The 14,477-nt window shown below is 40.5% G+C and overlaps 1 long non-coding RNA gene across 6 annotated transcripts in view; it reads right to left on the bottom strand.

Moving 5' to 3' along the window:
* Nucleotides 1–14,477, bottom strand: part of LOC111177458 (uncharacterized) — a 274,619-nt gene that overhangs the window by 144,838 nt on the left and 115,304 nt on the right. For 5 of the 6 annotated variants that reach the window (XR_016391984.1, XR_016391987.1, XR_016391981.1 and 2 more), the window contains 2 exons: nt 8,579–8,659; nt 6,913–7,028 (listed from right to left, as the gene is read on the bottom strand). This is a non-coding gene — a long non-coding RNA (uncharacterized LOC111177458). The remainder of the gene's footprint in view (nt 1–6,912; nt 7,029–8,578; nt 8,660–14,477) is intronic. The other variant, XR_016391985.1, reaches the window with a different exon arrangement.

Below are 14,477 nucleotides of genomic sequence, written 5' to 3'. Positions count from 1 at the left end.
TTTGTGAGTGTGTATGTGTATGCTTCTGTGTGAGATTTTGTTTGTATAGCTTTGCTTCCACCATTTGTCCTAGGGTTCTATCCGTCCGTTGTTTTGTTTGTTTTCTTTTTTAATTTTTTTCTTAATAATTATTTTTTATTTTAATAACTTCTTATATTTTATCTTACTTCATTTTTTTAATTTTACTTTATCTTCTTTCTTTCCTTCTTTTGTTCCTTCCTTCCCTCCTTCCTTCCTTCCTCCCTCCCTCCTTTCTTTCTTTATTTCCTTCTTTCTTTCTTTCGACTTCTACTAATTCTTTCTTTCTACTTTTTCTCCCTTTTATTCTGAGCCATGTGGATGAAAGGCTCTTGGTGCTGCAGCCAGGAGTCAGTGCTGTGCCTCTGAGGTGGGAGAGCCAACTTCAGGACACTGGTCCACAAGAGACCTCCCAGCTCCACATAATATCAAATGGCAAACATCTCCCAGAGATCTCCATCTCAACACCAGCACCCAGCTTCACTCAATGACCAGCAAGCTACAGTGCTGGACACCCTATGCCAAACAACTAGCAAGACAGGAACACAACCCCACCCATTAGCAGAGACACTGCCTAAAATCATAATAAGTCCACAGACACCCCGAAGCACACCACCAGACGTAGACCTGCACACCAGAAAGACGAGATCCAGCCTCATCCACCAGAACACAGGCACTAGTCCCCTCCACCAGAAAGCCTACACAATCCACTGAACCAACCTTAGCCACTGGGGACAGACACCAAGAACAACGGGAACTACGAACCTACAGCCTGCAAAGAAGAGACCCCAAACACAGTAAGATAAGCAAAATGAGAAGACAGAAAAACACACAGCAGATGAAAGAGCAAGATAAAAACCCACCACACCTAACAAATGAAGAGGAAATAGGCAGTCTACCTGAAAAAGAATTCAGAATAATGATAGTAAAGATGATCCAAAATCTTGGAAATAGAATAGACAAAATGCAAGAAACGTTTAACAAGGACCTAGAAGAACTAAAGATGAAACAAACAACGATGAACAACACAATAAATGATATTAAAAATACTCTAGATGGGATCAATAGCATAATAACTGAGGCAGAAAAACGCATAAGTGACCTGAAAGGTAAAATAGTGGAAATAACTACTGCAGAGCAGAATAAAGAAAAAAGAATGAAAAGAACTGAGGACAGTCTCAGAGACCTCTGGGACAACATTAAACTTCTTCCAGAAGAAGAAGAGATAAAGAAAGGGACTGAGAAAATATTTGAAGAGATTGTAGTTGAAAACTTCCCTAATATGGGAAAGGAAATAGTTAATCAAGTCCAGGAAGCACAGAGAGTCCCATACAGGATAAAACCAAGGAGAAATACGCCAAGACACATATTAATCAAACTGTCAAAAATTAAATACAAAGAAAACATACTAAAAGCAGCAAGGGAAAAACAACAAATAACATACAAGGGAATCCCCATAAGGTTAACAGCTGATCTTTCAGCAGAAACTCTGCAAGCCAGAAGGGAGTGGCAGGACATATTTAAAGTGATGAAGGAGAAAAATCTGCAACCAAGATTACTCTACCCAGCAAGGATCTCATTCAGATTTGATGGAGAAATTAAAACCTTTACAGACAAACAAAAGCTGAGAGAGTTCAGCACCACCAAACCAGCTTTACAACAAATGCTAAACGTACTTCTCTAGGCAAGAAACACAAGAGAAGGAAAAGACCTACAATAACGAACCCAAAACAATTAAGAAAATGGGAATAGGAACATACATATCGATAATTACCTTAAATGTAAACGGACTAAATGCTCCCACCGAAAGACACAGATTGGCTGAATGGATACAAAAACAAGACCCATATATATGCTGTCTACAAGAGACCCACTTCAGACCTAGAGACACATACAGACTGAAAATAAGGGGATGGAAAAAGATATTCCATTGCAAAGGAAACCAAAAGAAAGCTGGAGTAGCAATTCTCATATCAGACAAAATAGACTTTAAAATAAAGACTATTAGAAGAGACAAAGAAGGACACTACATAATGATCAAGGGATCAATCCAAGAAGAAGATATAACAATTGTAAATATTTATGCACCCAACATAGGAGCACCTCAATACATAAGGCAAATACTAACAGCCATAAAAGGGGAAATCAACAGTAACACATTCATAGTAGGGGACTTTAACACCCCACTTTCACCAATGGATAGATCATCCAAAATGAAAATAAATAAGGAAACACAAGCTTTAAATGATACATTAAACAAGATGGACTTAATAGCTATTTATAGGACATTCCATCCAAAAACAAGAGAATACACATTTTTCTCAAGTGCTCATGGAATATTCTCTAGGATAGATCATATCGTGGGTCACAAATCAAGCCTTGGTAAATTTAAGAAAATTGAAATTGTATCAAGTATCTTTTCCGACAACAACGCTATGAGACTAGATGTCAATTACAGGAAAAGATCTGTAAAAAATACAAACACATGGAGGCTAAACAATACACTACTTAATAACGAAGTGATCACTGAAGAAATCAAAGAGGAAATAAAAAAAATACCTGGAAACAAATGACAATGGAGACACGACAACCCGAAACCTATGGGATGCAGCAAAAGCAGTTCTAAGAGGGAAGTCTATAGCAATACAATCCTACCTTAAGAAACAGGAAACATCTCGAATAAGCAACCTAACCTTGCACCTAAAGCAATTAGAAAAAGAAGAAAAAAAAAAACCCAAAGTTAGCAGAAGGAAACAAATCATAAAAATCAGATCAGAAATAAATGAAAAAGAAATGAAGGAAAGGATAGCAAAGATCAAGAAAACTAGAAGCTGGTTCTTTGAGAAGATAAACAAAATTGATAAACCACTAGCCAGACTCACCAAGTAAAAAAGGGAGAAGACTCAAATCAATAGAATTCGAAAAGAAAAAGGAGAAGTAACAACTGACACTGCAGAAATACAAAAGATCATCAGAGATTACTACAAGCAGCTCTATGCCAATAAAATGGACAACCTGGAAGAAATGGACAAATTCTTAGAAATGCACAGCCTGCCAAGACTGAATCAGGAAGAAACAGAAAATATGAAAATACCAATCACAAGCACTGAAATTGAAACTGTGATTAAAAATCTTCCAACAAATAAAAGCCCAGGACGAGATGACTTCACAGGTGAATTCTATCAAACATTTAGAAGACCTAACACCTATCCTTCTCAAATTCTTCCAAAATATAGCAGAGGGAGGAACACTCCCAAACTCATTCTACAAGGCCACCATCACCTTGATACCAAAACCAGACAAGGATGTCACAAAGAAAGAAAACTACAGGCCAATATCACTGATGAACACAGATGCAAAAATCCTCAACAAAATACTAACAAACAGAATCCAACAGCACATTAAAAGGTCCATACACCATGATCAAGTGGGGTTTATTCCAGTATGCAAAGATTCTACAATATACGCAAATCAAACAATGTGGTAAACCATATTAACAAATTGCAGGAGAAAAACCATATGATCATCTCAATAGATGCAGAGAAAGCTTTCGACAAAATCCAACACCCATTTATGACAAAAACCCTGCAGAAAGTAGGCATAGAGGGAACTTTCCTCAACATAATAAAGGCCATATATGACAAACCCACAGCCAACATCGTCCTCAATGGTGAAAAACGGAAAGCATTTCCACTAAGATCAGGAACAAGACAAGCTTGCCCACTCTCACCACTTTTATTCAACATAGTTTTGGAAGTTTTAGCAACAGCAATCAGAGAAGAAACGTTAACTAAAAGGAATCCAAATCAGAAAAGAAGAAGTAAAGCTGTCACTGTTTGCAGATGACATGATACTATACATAGAGAATCCTAAAGATGCTACCAGAAAACTACTAGAGCTAATCAATGAATTTGGTAAAGTAGCAGGATACAAAATTAACGCACAGAAATCTCTGGCATTCCTATACACTAATGATGAACAATCTGAAAGTGAAATCAACAAAACACTCCCATTTACCATTGCAACAAAAAGAATAAAATATCTAGGAATAAACCTACCTAAGGAGACAAAAGACCTGTATGCAGAAAAGTATAAGACACTGATGAAAGTAATTAAAGATGATACAAATAGATGGAGAGATATACCATGTTCTTGCATTGGAAGAATCAACATTGTGAAGATGACCCTACTACCCAATGCAATCTACAGATTCAATGCAATCCCTATCAAACTACCAGTGGCATTTTTCACAGAACTAGAACAAAACATTTCACAATTTGTATGGAAACACAAAAGACCCTGAATAGCCAAAGCAATCTTGAGAACAGAAAACGGAGCTGGAGGAATCAGGCTCCCTGGCTTCAGACTATACTACAAAGCTACGTTAATCAAGACAGTATGGTACTGCCACAAAAACAGAAATATAGATCAATGGAACAGGATAGAAAGCCCAGAGATAAACCCATGCTCATATGGTCACCTTACCTTTGATAAAGGAGGCAGGAATGTACAGTGGAGAAAGGACAGCCTCTTCAATAAGTGGTGCTCGGAAAACTGGACAGGTACATGTAAAAGTATGAGATTAGATCACTCCCTAACACCATACACAAAAACAAGCTCAAAATGGATTAAAGACCTAAATGTGAGGCCAGAAACTATCAAACTCTTAGAGGAAAACATAGGCAGAACACTCTGTGACATAAATCACAGCAAGATCCTTTTTGACCCACCTCCTAGAGAAATGGAAATAAAAACAAAAATATATAAATGGGACCTAATGAAACTTCAAAGCTTTTGCACAGCAAAGGAAACCATAAACAAGACCAAAAGACAACCCTCAGAATGGGAGAAAATATTTGCAGATGAAGCAACTGACAGAGGATTAATCTCCAAAATTTATAAGCAGCTCATGCAGCTCAATAACAAAAAAACAAACAACCCAATCCAAAAGTGGGCAGAGGACTTAAATAGACATTTCTCCAAAGAAGATATACAGACTGCCAACAGACACATGAAAGAATGCTCAACATCATTAATCATTAGAGAAATGCAAATCCAAACTACAATGAGATATCATCTCATACCAGTCAGAATGGCCATCATCAAAAAATCTAGAAACAATAAATGCTGGAGAGGGTGTGCATAAAAGGGAACACTCTTGCACTGCTGGTGGGAATGTGAATTGGTACAGCCACTATGGAGAACAGTATGGAGGTTCCTTAAAAAACTACAAATAGAACTACCATATGACCCAGCAATCCCACTACTGGGCATATACCCTGAGAAAACCATAATTCAAAAAGAGTCATGTACCAAAATGTTCATTGCAGCTCTATTTACAATAGCCCGGAGATGGAAACAACCTAAGTGCCCATCATCGGATGAATGGATAAAGAAGATGTGGCACATATATACAATGGAATATACTCAGCCATAAAAAGAAACGAAATTGAGCTATTTGTAATGAGGTGGATAGACCTAGAGTCTGTCATACAGAGTGAAGTAAGTCAGAAAGAGAAAGACAAATACCGTATGCTAACACATATATATGGAATTGAAGAAAAAAAAAATGTCATGAAGAACCTAGGGGTTAGACAGGAATAAAGACACAGACCTACTAGAGAATGGACTTGAGGATATGGGGGGGGGGAAACGTAAGCTGTGAGAAAGCGAGAGAGAGGCATGGACATATATACACTACCAAATGTAAAGTAGATAGCTAGTGGGAAGCAGCCGCATAGCACAGGGAGATCAGCTCGGTGCTTTGTGACCGCCTGGAGGGGTGGGATAGGGAGGGTGGGAGGGAGGGAGATGCAAGAGGGAAGAGATATAGGAACATATGTATATGTATAACTGATTCACTTTGTTATAAAGCAGAAACTAACACACCATTGTAAAGCAATTATACTCCAATAAAGATGTAAAACAAACAAACAAAAAAACCTCAGAGAAAAAAATAACATACTAATGATTCAAATTCTCGTTGTAAGCTCATCATGATATTTGCAGTAACAGTAATGATGGTTTATTGCGTTTTCCTCTGTGGATATTGTGCTAAGTGTTTGAATACATTATTCATTCGTTCAACAAATAGTCTCAGAGCACCTTCTGAATGCCAACCTGGTTCTCAGGTGAGAACCTGAGATGCACCAACAAACCTAGCAGAAGACATGGCTGCCCACATGGAACTTGCACTGTCTTGTGTGACAAAACAGTAACCAAATAAAGAATATCACATCAGATTACGACAAGTGCTACAAAGAAAGGAAAAGAAACCACTACGATAGAGAGCAGCAGAGGCAGGATGGGGACAGCTGGAGACAGCCGTCAGGGGAGCTTCTCTGCAAAGTTCATATGGTCCCCGCTCCTGACAGCCCTAACCGAGGCTGGGACTCCAAGGCTTTGCGAAGTTAAATAACTTTTTCAGTGCCTCTCGGCTAGAACCAAGATTTTTCTGACTCTCATACCTTAACCACGATAAGTACAGCCTCCCACAAACAAGCTAAATGGCAAGTAAATGCACAATAACCTAATATAGTAAAATACATATTCAAATGTAAAGTGCTATTACCTACACAGACGGTTTTAATATGGAAATGGTCACTATTATAGCTACCGCTAGTTACTGCTGCTAATAAGCTCGTACAGACTGGTTTAAAACATTGCTGATGCTTAGGTTTCTGCTAGAAAGAATTACCAGGCAACTGATTGAGGTAATGATGCCCAGGTTCCAATAATAAGATGAAACCTCCTCTCTTTAGTCAGCAAATACACTGTTGACTCCAGGAACTGAAACACACATGTTGAGTAGTCAGCTTATGTTTATGAAAATGATGCAGGGGGAGACAGGAGAGGAACCAAGCCTGTCGAGAGGTTGGAGATCATGGTACTTACCACGCAGCATCCCACACTGTCACCGCTGTCCTGGATGACAAATGAGCAGGAGGTCCAGGCTCAGCACCATGGCCATGGCCAGTCAGTACTAATGGCTAAATCTTCAGATTGACAGCCTGGAGGAAAGGTGTGGGCAGAGAATGAAAATGTCATTAGAAACGCTAAAAGCCAAAGAAAGAAAGTGCTGAAAGAATCTAGAATCAATGGCCAAAAATTTAGAGAAAATAGAGTAGGAAATCATGAGGGTATTTCAGTTTTTTTCACAAGCAGCATCTTTGTCATCTGAGGTCATTTTTTAAAAATCTATCAGCCATACATGCAGCAGCATTTGCCACTTTCTGAAGACACCACCCAACAACTGGCACCTACCACTGTCACGGGCAGTTCTGCTTAAAATTAGGAACCAGTGACTTAGGGCTTAGATCCTTTATCTAAGTATAAAGAAATGTGTTTATAGAAAGGATTTGACCAGTGGCGTTTTCAAATTTTAACACTTTATCGGTAGAATGCCTTAGAAAGAATAACTCATTTTCAAAAATCAATAAAGTCTTAGTAGTTTTCTGGTAGCATCTTTGGGATGCTCTACATATATTATCTGCAAACAGTGACAGCTTTACTTCTTCTTCTCTGATTTGGATTCCTTTTATTTCTTTTTCTTCTCTGATTGCTGTGGCTAAAACTTCCAAAACTATGTTGAATAAGCGTGGTGAGAGTGGGCAACCATGTCTTGTTCCTGATCTTGGTGGAAATGGTTTCAGTTTTTCACCACTGAGGACGATGTTGGCTGTGGGTTTGTCATATATGGCCTTTATTATGTTGAGGAAAGTTCCCTCTACGCCTACTTTCGGCAGGGTTTATATCATAAATGGGTGCTGGATTTTGTCAAAAGCTTTCTCTGCATCTATTGAGATGATTATATGGTTTTTCTCCTTCAATTTGTTAATATGGTGTACCACGTTGATTGATTTGCGTATACTGAAGAATCCTTGCATTCGTGGAATAAACCCCACTTGATCATGGTGTATGGTCCTTTTAATGTGCTGTTGGATTCTGTTTGCTAGTATTTTGTTGAGGATTTTTGCATCAATGAATTTGGTAAAGTAGCAGGATACAAAATTAATGCACAGAAATCTCTGGCATTCCTATACACTAATGATGAACAATCTGAAAGTGAAATCAACAAAACACTCCCATTTACCATTGCAACAAAAACAATAAAATATCTAGAAATAAACCTACCTAAGGAGACAAAAGACCTGTATGCAGAAAAGTATAAGACACTGATGAAAGAAATTAAAGATGATACAAATAGATGGAGAGATATACCATGTTCTTGCATTGGAAGAATCAACATTGTGAAAATGACCCTACTACCCAAAACAATCTACAGATTCAATGCAATCCCTATCAAACTACCAGTGGCATTTTTCACAGAACTAGAACAAAACATTTCACAATTTGTATGGAAACACAGAAGACCCCGAATAGTCAAAGCAATCTTGAGAATGAAAAATGGAGCTGGAGGAATCAGGCTCCCTGACTTCAGACTATACTGCAAAGCTACATTAATCAAGGCAGTATGGTACTGGCACAAAAACAGAAATACAGATCAATGGAACAGGATAGAAAGCCCAGAGATAAACCCATGCTCATATGGTCACCTTACCTTTGATAAAGGAGGCAGGAATGTACAGTGGAGAAAGGACAGCCTCTTCAATAAGTGGTGCTGGGAAAACTGGACAGGTGCCTGTAAAAGTATAAGATTAGAACACTCCCTAACACCATACACAAAAACAAGCTCAAAATGGATTAAAGACCTAAATGTAAGGCCAGAAACTATCAAACTCTTAGAGGAAAACATAGGCAGAACACTCCGTGACATAAATCACAGCAAGATCCTTTTTGACCCACCTCCTAGAGAAATGGAAATAAAAACAAAAATATACAAATGGGACCTAATGAAACTTCAAAGCTTTTGCACAGCAAAGGAAACCATAAACAAGACCAAAAGACAACCCTCAGAATGGGAGAAAATATTTGCAGATGAAGCAACTGACAAAGGATTAATCTCCAAAACTTACAAGCAGCTCATGCAGCTCAATAACAAAAAAAACAAACCACCCAATCCAAAAATGGGCAGAAGACCTAAACAGACATTTCTCCAAAGAAGATATACAGACTGCCAACAGACACATGAAAGAATGCTCAACATCATTAATCATTAGAGAAATGCAAATAAAAACTACTATGAGATACCATCTCACACTGGTCAGAATGGCCATCATCAAAAAATCTAGAAACAATAAATCCTGGAGAGGGTGTGGAGAAAAGGGAATACTCTTGCACTGCTGGTGGGAATGTGAACTGGTACAGCCACTATGGAGAACAGTATGGAAGTTCCTTAAAAAACTACAAATAGAACTACCATATGACCCAGCAATCCCACTACTGGGCATATACCCTGAGAAAACCATAATTCAAAAAGAGTCATGTACCAAAATGTTCATTGCAGCTCTATTTACAATAGCCCGGAGACAGAAGCAACCTAAGCGTCCATCTTCAGATGAATGGATAAAGAAGATGTGGCACATATATACAATGGAATATTACTCAGCCATAAAAAGAAACGAAATTGAGTTATTTGTAGTGAGGTGGATGGACCTAGAGTCTATCATACAGAGTGAAGAGTGAAGTAAGTCAGAAAGAGAAAGACAAATACCGTATGCTAACACATATATATGGAATCTAAGGAAAAAAAAAAAAAAGGTCACGAAGAACCTAGGGGTAAGATGGGGATAAAGACACAGACCTACTAGAGAATGGACTTGAGGATATGCGGAGAGGGAAGGGTAAGCTGTGACAAAGTGAGAGAGTGGCATGGACATATATACACTACCGAACGTAAAATAGGTAGCTAGTGGGAAGCAGCTGCATGGCACAGGGAGATCAGCTTGGTGCTTCGTGACCACCTAGAAGGGTGGGATAGGGAGGGTGGGAGGGAGGGAGACGCAAGAGGGAAGAGATATGGGAACATATGTATATGTATAACTGATTCACTTTGTTATAAAGCAGAAACTAACACACCATTGTAAAGCAATTATACTCCAATAAAGATGTTTAAAAAAAAATCAATGAAGAGTTCAGGAAAAATACTGTTATCCACTATTTTACTTGAGCCTCAAAACAATCCTACCAGGATGAATTTTTATCCCCGATATGTGAGAAGGAGAGTAGTGAGACCCAAAGAGCACATGTGCCGGTGGTTGAGTGGTGAGGTTCTAGCATGTGAACAGAAATCCAGCAGCAGGTGGTAATAGGAACTGCCCTGCACAGGTACGGGGTGAAGTAAGTGACTTGATGGATTCAGACTCCCAGACCGCTATACCTGGCAGGTCACCGTGAGCCTAAAAAGCTAGTTATTAAGACAGAGCATGGGATTTTAGAGAATAACAGCCATGTGAGAATCAAAACAGAGGAAATCTGTAGATGGGATACAAGAGAAAAATAAAATGAAATACATAGGGGAAACGGAAGAAGCAGTATTGTAAACGCAAAGAGCAGTGGCCTCAGATGACAATCGCTAGAAGGGAGGAGGGGGAAATGAAGAAATAAGCCGCACGCAGAAGTGCTATGAGAGTAAATAAGCAGTGCTTATAATGATAAACACCCTTCATTAGAGAGCTTCCATTCTTAATAAGGAAAGGAAACTTTTCAATACAAGAATGGAATCTGCCAGATCTAATAAACATACTTAGTTCATACTTAGTTTGAAACTTATCCTGTAAAAGGAATGGTATATAGAAAGAGGTGGGAACACCTACTGGATAATTTAACTTCTTGACAGGACTACAGCTCATCTTGCTGCTTCTAATTAATAACGTATTTCGCTATATTATTAGACACTTAGATGTGTTTTTCTGGCAGCAACGGTAACTGAGTTCTTTCTCACAGGCCTTTGCTAGTGAGAAGAATAATAAAAGACAGTTAAGGTAAATATAGTCTGCTTTCATGCTGTAAGCATGGGCTGTCTGATAACACCCCAGCCCTTTGGTGATTTATACACAAGTTACATCCCAAGTAACTAATCCTAAAATTGGACTGTACGTGCTAGCTCAATTTTTATGTCTCAGTGTGGCAGTTTGTTTCTAGAGTTGCCACAAATGAATGTTACTATTAGCTTAAAGCTTTGGTAAAAAGTGTCATCAATGCTTATTCTTTGAGAAGAGGAAAAAGAAAAAAGATACTGAGGTTCTGTTTCCAGAAAAAAAAAAAAAACTTGGAAGCTACTAGGTGCCAGGCACTGTGATAGTCATTTTGCATTTCTTATCTCATTTAAGTCTCACAATAAATGTGCAAAGAAGTTATTATTAACTACATTTTAACCTTGAGAAAACTAAGCTTCAGAGACATTAAAAACTTGTCCAAGTTCACTCAAGGAACCAAGAAACCAAGCCAGGACTAAAACTAAGAACTTTCTGCCTCTGAAATAACCGCACTTCCCATAAATCAAATGAGATTTTGCTGATTAAAGACCAAAATTGCAACTTCTTTCAGTCACATGCTTAAAATTAGCCTCTGAAATTGAGGAGACTCTTGTGACTGAGTAATGACTGATTTTCTTAATAAATCTCAAAAGAGATATTGTCATCATTCAAATTGTATTGTAAGGATGGTCACAGTCATTACCCTAAACACAGACAAGTTAGAAAGTTCTTTCTAGGCAATATGCAACAGTTATTGATATGTGCACTCTGATGCACATTCTAAGAAAAAAAAACATGGAGACTTAATTTTAAAAGATATTACTGTTTTCAGTAATTCCCTATCTTTCCAAAGGCAAGGAAATTGTTCAGAAAAACTGAACTGAATAATCTGAAGTTTTTTAAATGAGCACCCGTTCAGAAAACAGGACGATGTTCAGAAATCATCACGGCCCCTCTCGCTTGCTAGACTTCTGTGGAGCAGTCTCTCACCCACTGCAGCGTCACCAGTCATCTACCCCCTGTCTGAGATCTCCACCTGAACTCCAGACAGGAACTGTGCAATGGCACCACATTTCAAAACCCCCATGTACACTCACCCTCTTTGTCAGTTATTGCACTAAAGATGTAATACATTATCATCACCCATGTTCAGTAACTGTGAAAAGTGGGTGGTCTGAATCCCATTTTTCAGACGACGAAACTGTTACTTACCTGAAGTCATAAGCCTAACAACTGATGGAGCCAGGCAGCAATCCAAGCCCAGGTCTTTCTGATTCCAAGGCTGATTCTTGTCCCTCTCGCCCTGACTGCCTCTCCGTATAACTTCCAGTTCCCACTCGTGGGTCCAGAGCTCTCCTGATCTTTTCTGTGTCTATAACTGAATGCCACTTTTCCTCCTTATAATTCATCTCTGCTTTCTTTTTCTCCTGGATTCTTTATGAGGATGAAAGGCGTCACTTACCAGCTGTAATATATTTGTACGTTCACTTGTCTACCTCTTCCGCTAAATTCTCAGTTACCTTTGTGTGCCTACAACCCGTCGGAGAGCCTGGCAAAAAGTTTGACACATTTAACATATAAGTATTTGCTTGGTAAATGATGCTCTCCAGTCACCTTAGCCGGAACCCCGGAGGTCATCCAAGACTCATTCCTCTCCTGCTCCCAAGACCAGTACAAATCAAGTCTCATCCGTTCTACTTTAAACGTCTCATGAAGCTGTCTTCAGTTTTCCACCGTGACTGCCTTGGTTATGGTTTCCATTCCCACCTCTTGCTTGGATTACCACAGTTCTCTTCTGAATGATGGAAACACCCTTCTCTCTGAGGTGATTCTCGCCAAAAACACTGTCTACCAAATGCGATCCGGTTCTTCAGTAACTCCCCACCGCCTCTACCATGATGCATGTCTCTTCAGAGCTCTGACCCTGCAAACCGCTCTCATCTCGCCCTTCGCTGGCTCTCGCGTGCTCTCTCTCTCTACCCCCCACACCTCCCATAAGAACTGTACGGTCCAGCCATTACACACTGCTTATAAGCCCCTTAAACCTATGTACTTTTTCTCCACTGCGTGGCTTCTTGCACAAGAAATGCCCTTTATCCATTTATTTACCTCATACACTTCTAATTAAAAGGCCAGTCAAAGGTTAATAATTTGTCATCCCTTTAAAGGGACAGTCTTCACGCCTGCTGGATGAAGATGGCAGAGCAGGAGGATCCTGAGCTCCCCTCCCCCCAGGGACACACCTGAGCTCACCTCTCCCCAGGGACACACCTGAGCTCACCTGTCCCCAGGGTCACACCTGAGCTCACCTCCCCCCAGGGACACACCAACCTACAACCACACACACAACAACTCTCTGAGAACAGCCTGAAGACGAGCAGGACAGATGTTCTACAACTAAGGATATAAAGAAAAGCCCACATGGAGATGGGAAGAAAGGGAAGAGATGCAGTCTTGTCACAGCCCACACCCCGGGTGTAGTGGCCCACAGGCAGGAGGGACATCACAACCACGGATGCCCCCTGAGGAGCAAGGGGTCCGTGCCTCACACTGGGCTCCCCAACTCAGGGGACCAGCACAGGGAAGATGAGCCCCATAACGTCAGGCCTTGAAAGCCAGTGGGACTTACATCTGGGAGAGCCAGAGAGCTGTGGGAAACCGGGACTCCGCTCGTGAAGGGCTCGTGCACAGACTCACTCTCACTGCGTCTCAGCACAGATGAAGCTACTTGGAAAGTGCCTGGGCTATATGAGAAGAAGATTTGTTGACTAATATTAGGACCTGTGCTGGAGGGACAGGGATCTGGTAAAACTTTCTTCAGGGACAGAAGCGCTGGCGCGTGCCATTTTGTTATGCTCTGTTTCTACCTACCTGGCCTGGCACTGGCAGGTGCCACTTCTGTCACTTGCTATCATCTCGGCTAAAACCATGCACCCACCCTGGTGTTCTCCTGAGGACCAGCCCCACTACCAGGCCCATCCCAGCTGGCCCTTCCAAAGCAGCTCCCAGCCCCCACCCCCACCCCCACCTGGCAAGTGGCCTGTGTCAGCATCAGTGGCCCCTCTAAAGCAGTTCCTGCTCTAGGGAGCCAGCCCACAGCCACAGCATGTTCACAACAGCCACCGCAAGGCCTCAGGGCCATCCCCACTGGGGGCCAGCCCCACACATCAGCATGCCCACGGCAGTTGTGTGCAGACCTCTCAGCCAGCTGGCCAGCCCTGCTCACCAGCACGCCTGCAGCAATCACAGCCCAACCACAGCAAAAGGGCACACGCAGTCCACACAGGAGATACACCTGGAGCACCTGGCTCTGGTGACCAGGGGGGATTGTGCCACTGGGTCCCGCAAGACACCTTCTACGTAAGGCTACTCTTTAAAGACTGGAAGATATATACCTCACATGCCTAATACATAGAAACAAACACAAAGAGTTAGGCAAAGTGAGGAGACAAAGTAATACCTTCCAAACAAAAGAACAGACAAAACCTCAGAAAAGGAACTAAACGAAACGGAGATACAAAATTTACCAGGTAAAGAGTCCAAAGAAATATTCATAAAGATACTCGTTGAGCTCTGGAGAAG

This window comes from Delphinapterus leucas, chromosome 1 (assembly GCF_059928025.1).
Source record: "Delphinapterus leucas isolate spDelLeu-1000000601 "Yukka" chromosome 1, BTC_Dleu_Yukka2, whole genome shotgun sequence".
Classification (NCBI taxonomy): Eukaryota; Metazoa; Chordata; class Mammalia; order Artiodactyla; family Monodontidae; genus Delphinapterus; species Delphinapterus leucas.
The sequence above is the reverse complement of the archived record's forward strand: the minus strand, read 5'-3'. Positions and strand labels throughout refer to the sequence as shown.